The sequence below is a fragment of the Heterocephalus glaber genome, unplaced genomic scaffold (genome assembly GCF_053883595.1).
Source record: "Heterocephalus glaber isolate CG9 unplaced genomic scaffold, H.glaber_assembly_v1.0 deba00001613, whole genome shotgun sequence".
Classification (NCBI taxonomy): domain Eukaryota; kingdom Metazoa; phylum Chordata; class Mammalia; order Rodentia; family Bathyergidae; genus Heterocephalus; species Heterocephalus glaber.
The window spans coordinates 14,637,935-14,645,838 of record NW_028258384.1 but is presented as its reverse complement, the minus strand read 5'-3'; the positions used below and the strand labels follow the sequence as shown (position 1 = coordinate 14,645,838).

The 7,904-nt window shown below is 31.3% G+C and overlaps 1 pseudogene; it reads right to left on the bottom strand.

Annotated features, from left to right (window-relative positions):
• Positions 1-3,167: 3,167 nt before the first annotated feature.
• Positions 3,168-3,286, bottom strand: LOC147822494 (U2 spliceosomal RNA; annotated as a pseudogene).
• Between the last annotated feature and the right edge of the window lie 4,618 nt (positions 3,287-7,904).

Genomic DNA, 7,904 nt, shown 5'->3' with positions numbered 1-7,904 from the left:
GTTTTCCCACATACTCAATACCCAATTTAAACTCTTACATCAACAAATTACATTAGTGAGGCACATTTGCCTAAACTGATGCATCAATGTTGATATTTTACTATTAATTATATTTCATATTTCTTTCAGTTTTTGTATTTTTTACCTTATACTCTTTTCTGGTATATAATTTTATTCATGGTAGCACATTTCACTGGTTAGCATTCTTTTTGCATTCTTCTTGCCTGTGATAGATTTACAAAATTCCCTGTACTTTTATGACCTTGGAAGATTTATGGAACAGTAATTAGGCATATTGTAGAATCATTAATCTTGGGCTATGTCTGGTTTTCTTATGACTAGATTGAAGTTATGATTTTTTTCATAGACTATGAAATTAATATAACTTTACCATGACATTTATTCACGTGTGAATGGTATCAACAAAACTAATCACTGATAATGCTAAGATTAGTCACTCTGCAAAACTGGTGTTTCACAGGTTCCTTTAAGAAGAGTCACTCACTTTTTATACTTTACATATTGTATATTTTGAAATAAAGTCACCATGTGCAGCCTACGTGTAAGGAACAGGCTCCTAAGATGTGCAGAATCTATGTATATTATTGGGAGTTATTTTGAATGGAATATTTATTCTCCCATTTTGTGTGTGTGTGTGTGTGTGTGTGTGTGTGTGTGTGTGTGAAAACAGACTTATGGACTTTATTTTATGCATTGGGATATAATATAATGTTACTTTATTTTTTTCCTCAAGTATTTCCACCTTTGGCCATTCGGAGATAATTCCATATGCCCCATAACTATGTGTGTATGCATCTGCATGTTTCTTATTATTTCATTATTTGATTTACTGTCACTAAACAATGTTCCTGATTAATCTGCTATATTTATTAGCACAGATTTAAAAGCAGTAATTTGTTCAGGAAAAATCTGACTATTTTATAATAATTTATAAACCTTGTCTATTTTTAAAATCTGGTGATTGGGTGTATCCATTATTGTTGATGTCTCATTGTTTCAACGTCTACTCAGCTAACAGAGCAATTTATGTATTTATAGATATTAGCCCATATTGTGTATATATATATAAATCTGATTATCAATGTACCTATCTCTATTGATGTTAAACTAGTTATTAACTCATATATTTGTTGCTGTTACTATGACAATCTAGCCTCTTCTTCTCCAACAGCAAGAAAACAATCTATCATCATTTAATATCCACTCAATTAAAAGTTCATTGTAGTATATATTTATAGTAGTTTCAGAACAGTCAGTCTTGAGCCTAGGGTATATTTTAGTGACTGAGCATTTGCCTAGCATGTGTTAGGGCATGAGCTTAATTCCTAGCATCAAAATCATAGGAACAGAATTATAGTTTTTAACCTCATATGAACTGCTTTAACAAACAAAATAAATCAGACCTATTCTATACACTATCTGCTACAAAGAGTCCTCCAAAATGAAATGAAGGGACACAATATGAATGTCAAGCCAAATAAAATATGAATATCTCTGGTAAAGATAAATTTTATAAGACAAATGAATGCAATAATTATAAACCTATCTAAATATAAAGGATAAAAAATTGATAAAGATGCACATTGTGATATCAAAAATATGAGGTAGTAGGGCAGAGAAATAAAGATCCATTTTTGTGAGTAAAATCAACTTGTATCAATATAAAGTAGTTATCACTATAGCAGGTTATATGTAGTACTTATGATACTTATGAAAACATATTGGTGGAATATATAAAAATAAAGGAAAATTGAATAAAAATATCTCAGTACAATAAAAAATAGCTAAAAAGAAAACAAAAGTAGAATTAAAATAAAAGAACAATAGGCCTGGGGATTTAGCTCAGTGGTTCTGGCACCTGCCTCGCAAGGTCCCGAGTTTGATCCTCAGTACCCCCCCCAAAAATCTGTAATATATACAGAAGCCAAATGAGAAATTGCACAATAAGTCCTTCCTTATCAAATACTTGAAATATAAGTTGATTAAATGCCTACAATCAAAAGATATAGATTTGTGGATTGTTACTATTTTTTTAAATATGAACAAACTCATGGGCCATGGATTTAGTTCAGTGTTTCTACCACCTGTCTCACAAGTCCAAGGTCCCCAGTTCAATCCCTGGTACCAAAAAAATAAATAAATATATATGCACATATATATATATATATATATATATATATATATATATATATATATACATACAAACTATAGTTTTCTATAGAAGATTCACTGTAAATAAATGGCCATAGACAGTTTGAAAATAAAAGGATGGAAAATATATCCATGTAAATAATAACCAGGAGAATAGGGACAGATATGCTAATATTAGAGAAATATCATCACTCATAAATTCTAAAACACTTTTAAAGCAGAACTAGTATCAATATTTTTGAAACTCTTCTAAACATCAGAAATCAAAACATTTTCTATTTTGTTTTATGAAGCCAGATTAGAAAAATAGATAAAGCCATTATGTAAATATTACAAGTTATATTAATCAAAAATATGTCAACAAAATGCACACAAACTTAATTCAATAGTGTATCAAAAGAATTTTACATCATGAACAAGTAGAATTAATTGCTGAAATTTAAGGAAAACTCACCATTGTGAAATCAGTTAAAATAATACACCACAATAACTGAGTTAAACATTAAAAACATTGACCATCTCAAATGATGCTGAAACTATTTTTAAAAAGCTAAAATAACTTGGTAAAAAAACAATTAAAAATTTGCAATTGATGGAAACTATTTCAATATAATAAAGTACATCTGTATAAATTCCATTGCTAACATACTCCATGGAAAAGACTGAAGGATTAAAAATCTTTTTCTCTCCAGTATTATGGCTCTCCAACTTCAAAGAAGAAGATCATGAAACTTCTAGGCCCCCATAACTATATACCACCTGAGCCAATTCCTGTAATAAATTTCTCTTTCTCTCTCTCTCTCTCTTTCTCTCTCTCTCTCTGGTTGTTTCTCTAGTGAAACATGATTATTTTAATTATACTATTTTGTGAATATAATAAAAATCACTGAATTTCACACTGTGAGCATAATGTATTATAAACAATTATATATTAATAATATGAAATAGTCTAATGTCATTAAAAAATAATCACCATGTAAAGATATAAATGAACAGAAAAGCCTCATTTATTCTGGGAAAATATAGATCAATATCTTGAAATTTGCAAGCCATTTAGGTAAAAAATCTGAAAATTAAATTACACTTGATCTTAGCCAAAAGGCCAAGAAGCAATGAAAATTAAATTAAAAGACACATAGGTAATCAGGAAGAAATGAAAAATATAAAAATATTATGAAATTTACTTTCAAAGTCAAATGATTTAATATAATCTTAACAGAAATACAGATACACTTTGTTCACCAATATTGACAAATAAACATGAAAATATATTCAGTAAAAGAATGAAAACCATGTGCTTTGTGAAACCACAAAACTTATCACCTACTTAAACATAATTCAAGGCACTATAGTAAAGCAATAACATATTAGTACACTAAGAATTAAGCAGCAAATGGATTAATGAAAAATTGCAAAATTAGACTCAAGCACAATAATGAATTCAGAATATAATGTCCTTTTATATCTCTAGGTTAATAGGAAAATATAATTAATTATATTGAGGTAATTAATAATGATTTTGTAAAAAAAAAATAAGTCTACTTTGTAGAAGATGAAATCCAAAGTGTTTGATGACATATATTTAGTACAAACAACCAATAACAGAGGCAATATAAGAAGTAGAAAAAAAATGCCTGAAATTTTGTATAGCTTTGGTGTACAAAATGTGTGCAACTCAAAATCTAGTTACAACAAAAATGATTGAAAAATTTGACCATAGACCAATTTTAATTAGTAAATTTTGAATTTTTGGGGAGAAATGATATTTTGGAAGCAAATATATGCAACATATATCTCAGATTAACTTTCAATATTATGGTAAAGACCAAAAAATACAGAAAAGATATGATGAGATAATTCAAAATACAAAAATAATGAGTAAACAATATAAAACATTCAAAATTCTACATTTTCAAAATTCTACACATCCTTCAACCAATATTTCCTAATGCTAAAATCTTCCTTAACTAATGAACAATGGTATATATATATTTTTTTTTCAAAGAAAGGGGGAGTATTTTATGATAGATTAATGGCAATTTCTTTTACTGTAACAAGATTGTAAAATTTATATATTGACTATATTTCTCTTTCACACTTCATATATATTATGCATTTATAAATCATAAAATTATACAACATGAAATGTGAAAATTAATGTTAATTCTGGGCATTAGATAATATTTCTGTACGAATGTTGGCTCACAATTTCTTTTTCTCCCCCTCATTAACTTTATTGGTACATTTTAGGTATAAAATACAGTTACATTCATCATTGGGCTCTTGTACCATTCCATGAATCTCTTGGTTCTTATTTTTTTCCCCCTTACCTTGCCCTCCCTTCACCCGCTCCACCATTCCCTATTTGCAAAGACCTTGTTTCCATTTTTTTTTCTCATATTTTTTCCTTTCCCTTTTATCCCTTCCCCTACCCCTCCCAATTTCCTTGCTCTTTTAGACCTTTTCTTCCTGTTACACAATATCAGTTATACATTTTTTAAATTACAATATTAAGATCTAGGAAACATTACAACAGATTTTACAGAATTTAAAAGGATATAGAAAGCATATTACAAAAATCTGTTTTGAAATAAATTTGACAACTTCTAAGAAGTACCTTGGAAGACAAATTAATGAAACTAACTCTGGAGGAAATATAAAATTTGAATAGCACCTATTAAAGAAAGTATATTCCTAGCTTGAAAAACCTACCTATATGACAACAGCAGGCTCATAAACATTTTAACTGATAAATTATATCAAACAATTAAAGCAGAAAAAGAAGGAATACTTCTCCCATCATTTTAGGAACTCAACATTGTGCTAATCCTAAAACTGGATAAAGATAATAGAAGAAAAAAGTATGAACATAGATAGAAATTTGTTTAACAAACTATAAAATGTCAGATCTGGCAGTATGTAGAAAGTGGTTTTGTTATAGGGATGGCAGTGTTGGTTCAGCATTGGAAGATCCACCCCCAAAAGTCATCATTTTAAGAGGAAAGGAAAAAGCCATATGATCCTGTCTGTAGTTGCAGAAAAAGTATTGGACTAAATTCCACAGATGTTCATGGTAAAAGCTATCAGGAGACTAGAAGTAGAACAGGAACTTCTCAACAGATTAAAGACATGTACTCCATACTTCCAGTGAGAACGCCTTATATGAATGAAGATACAATGCTTTCTCCTTAAGGTAGGGAACAAGGCCAGATATGCTTACTCTTTGTCCATTAAACTTTGAAACCTAGTCCCCACCAAAATAGTCTGGCAATAAAATGACACAACTAGGATAGGATTGGCATGGCAGACGCAAAATCTTTATATGTAGATGAAATGATCATCTACAGAGAAAATACTAAGAAATCTCTAGGAGCCCCTAGAACTTGTACTCAAATTTAGCAGGATTAGAAAGCACAAGGTATATATAAAAATTCAGGTCTGTTTATACTTGCTAAAAATGAAGAATTGGATATTGTAATTTAAAAGTTATGTAGGAGTACAAAGGACCTAGAAAAATTAAAAACAAAAACAAAAACAGTGTTGGAAAACGTTTACTACCTAATTTTAAGACTTCTTCTAAAGCTACAGTAATCAAGGCAGTGTTGGTGTAAGGAAAGACATATAGCTCATTGGAATAAAACAGAGAATCTAGAAATAGAACCACACATATATGGTCCACTGAGTTTTGAAAGATTATTTAACATTAGCATTTTGTAGAATATAAGCTCAATTCAAGAGCCGAGGAAGAGATAGTGTTTGCAGCAAACGGCACTAGAACACCTGGTATCTGTATATAAAAAATTAACCTCAACCCTTTTTTTCCATACATGAAAATAACTTGAAGGGATCTATGAACCTAAATAAGAAAGCCTAAAAGTATGAAACTTTCAGAAGAAATTATAATGGGAAATATTTATGAATTCAGGGTAGGCAAGAACTATCTAGGATACAAAAAACATGATGTAAAAGGAAAAATTGATAAATGAGATTCCATCAATATTTAGAATTTTAAATGACATCACTAAAATGAAAAGTAGTTCATAAACAGACCATATTTACAATGCATATAACCTATGAACAGAATATATAAAGAATTCTTAGAGCTCATTAATAGACAATCCAATTAAAATGTAGACATAAGAAGATGATAAATAGCCAGTATAGCACAAGGAATGGTGTGCAAATCTAGAATCAGAAAAATACTAATCAGTACAATAATAAGATTGAATTATGCTCTCAATAGGGAGATGAAGTTAAAAGTTTTAAAAGCCTTGTCATGGCTTTTTCTTTTTGTTGGATTCTCCCCCTTTGTGTTTAATTTGTCACACCCAATGGATTCATTCTGCTGGGTTTCCTGGGGTTGTGATCCTCATTGTCTTTTCCTAGGGTATTGTCTAAAATTTTTTGGAGTGCTGGTTTGGCATTCATGAATTTGCTGAGGTGCTCTTTGTCATGAAAGTATCTTATTTCTCCATCAATTTTGAAAGATAGTTTTTCAGGGTACATCAATCTGGGTTGGAGGCTGTTTTCCTTTAGGGCTTGAAATGAATCACTCCAAGCTCTTCTTGCCTTGAGGGTTTGCATTGAGAAGTCTGCTGTGATTCTGATAGGCTTTCCTTTGTATGTGATTTGTTTCTTTTCTCTCACTGCTTATAGAATTTTGTTCTTCTGTTGGATTTCTGGAATCCTAACTATTATATGCCTATGTGTAGATTTTTTTTTTATTAAGGCTAGCTGGAGTCCTATATGCCTTACTTATCTATATGTCATGTTCTTTTCCCTTGCTTGGGAAGTTTTCTGCCATCACTTCTGTGAAAAGTTTTTTTATGTCATCTGAAGTCTTTCCTCTTTCTTCATTGACTCCAATCAGTCATGTTATTCTTCTTTGCATTGTCTGGCAGCTGCTGGATTGATTCCTTGTGTTCCCTTATAATTTTTAAGCAATTTTTCTTTTCTTCATCACTAATTGCAATCTTATCTTCTATATGTGAAATTCTATCCTCACATTGGTTCATTCTGCTGTGCAGACTTTCAATGGAGTTTTTAATCTCTTGGAAATCTGTTTGTATCTGTTTTATGGATTCCATTTGTTTCCTATGTTGGGATTCCATCATGTTCCTCACATCCTCTATTTTTTATCTGTGTCCTCTCTAGATTTATTAATCATGTCTTGCACCATGAGAAAAATCTTTGCTGTTATCTGAGTAATTATTTCTGATTTCATTTTTCCCAGATCCTCTTTTGTTGCCAGTTCAGAGAGTCCAGGTGGTTCAGTATCAGATTGTTCCATCTCGTTTCCCTTTAGCGTTGCTGTAGGTGATCTGATAGTCTGTTTTTGAGGCTTGTTTATGTGTTTTCTCATTTCCACGGGGGGGGGTGCTTCTGGTGCCCATGCAGTTCACCTTCTCTGCCCTAGGAGCTTGGGATGGCAGTGGGGGAGCTTCCTTCTGGGTGCTGGGACTGGCTCACCTTCTCTGCCCTAGGAGACTGGGATGGCAGTGGGGGAGCTTCCTTCCAGGTGCTGGGACCAGCTCACCTTCTCTTCCCTAGGAGCCTCAGATGGAGGCTGGGAGCTTCCTTCCTTTCTGGGTGCTGGGACCAGCTGAGCTTCTGGCTCACAATTTCCAGTAAATATGATATATTTGTGGAAGATGTTAAAAATGATATATGCTACTTTAGTTTGAAATATAAAGGAACTCCATTATCTGACAATATTTCTGTACAATTAAAAC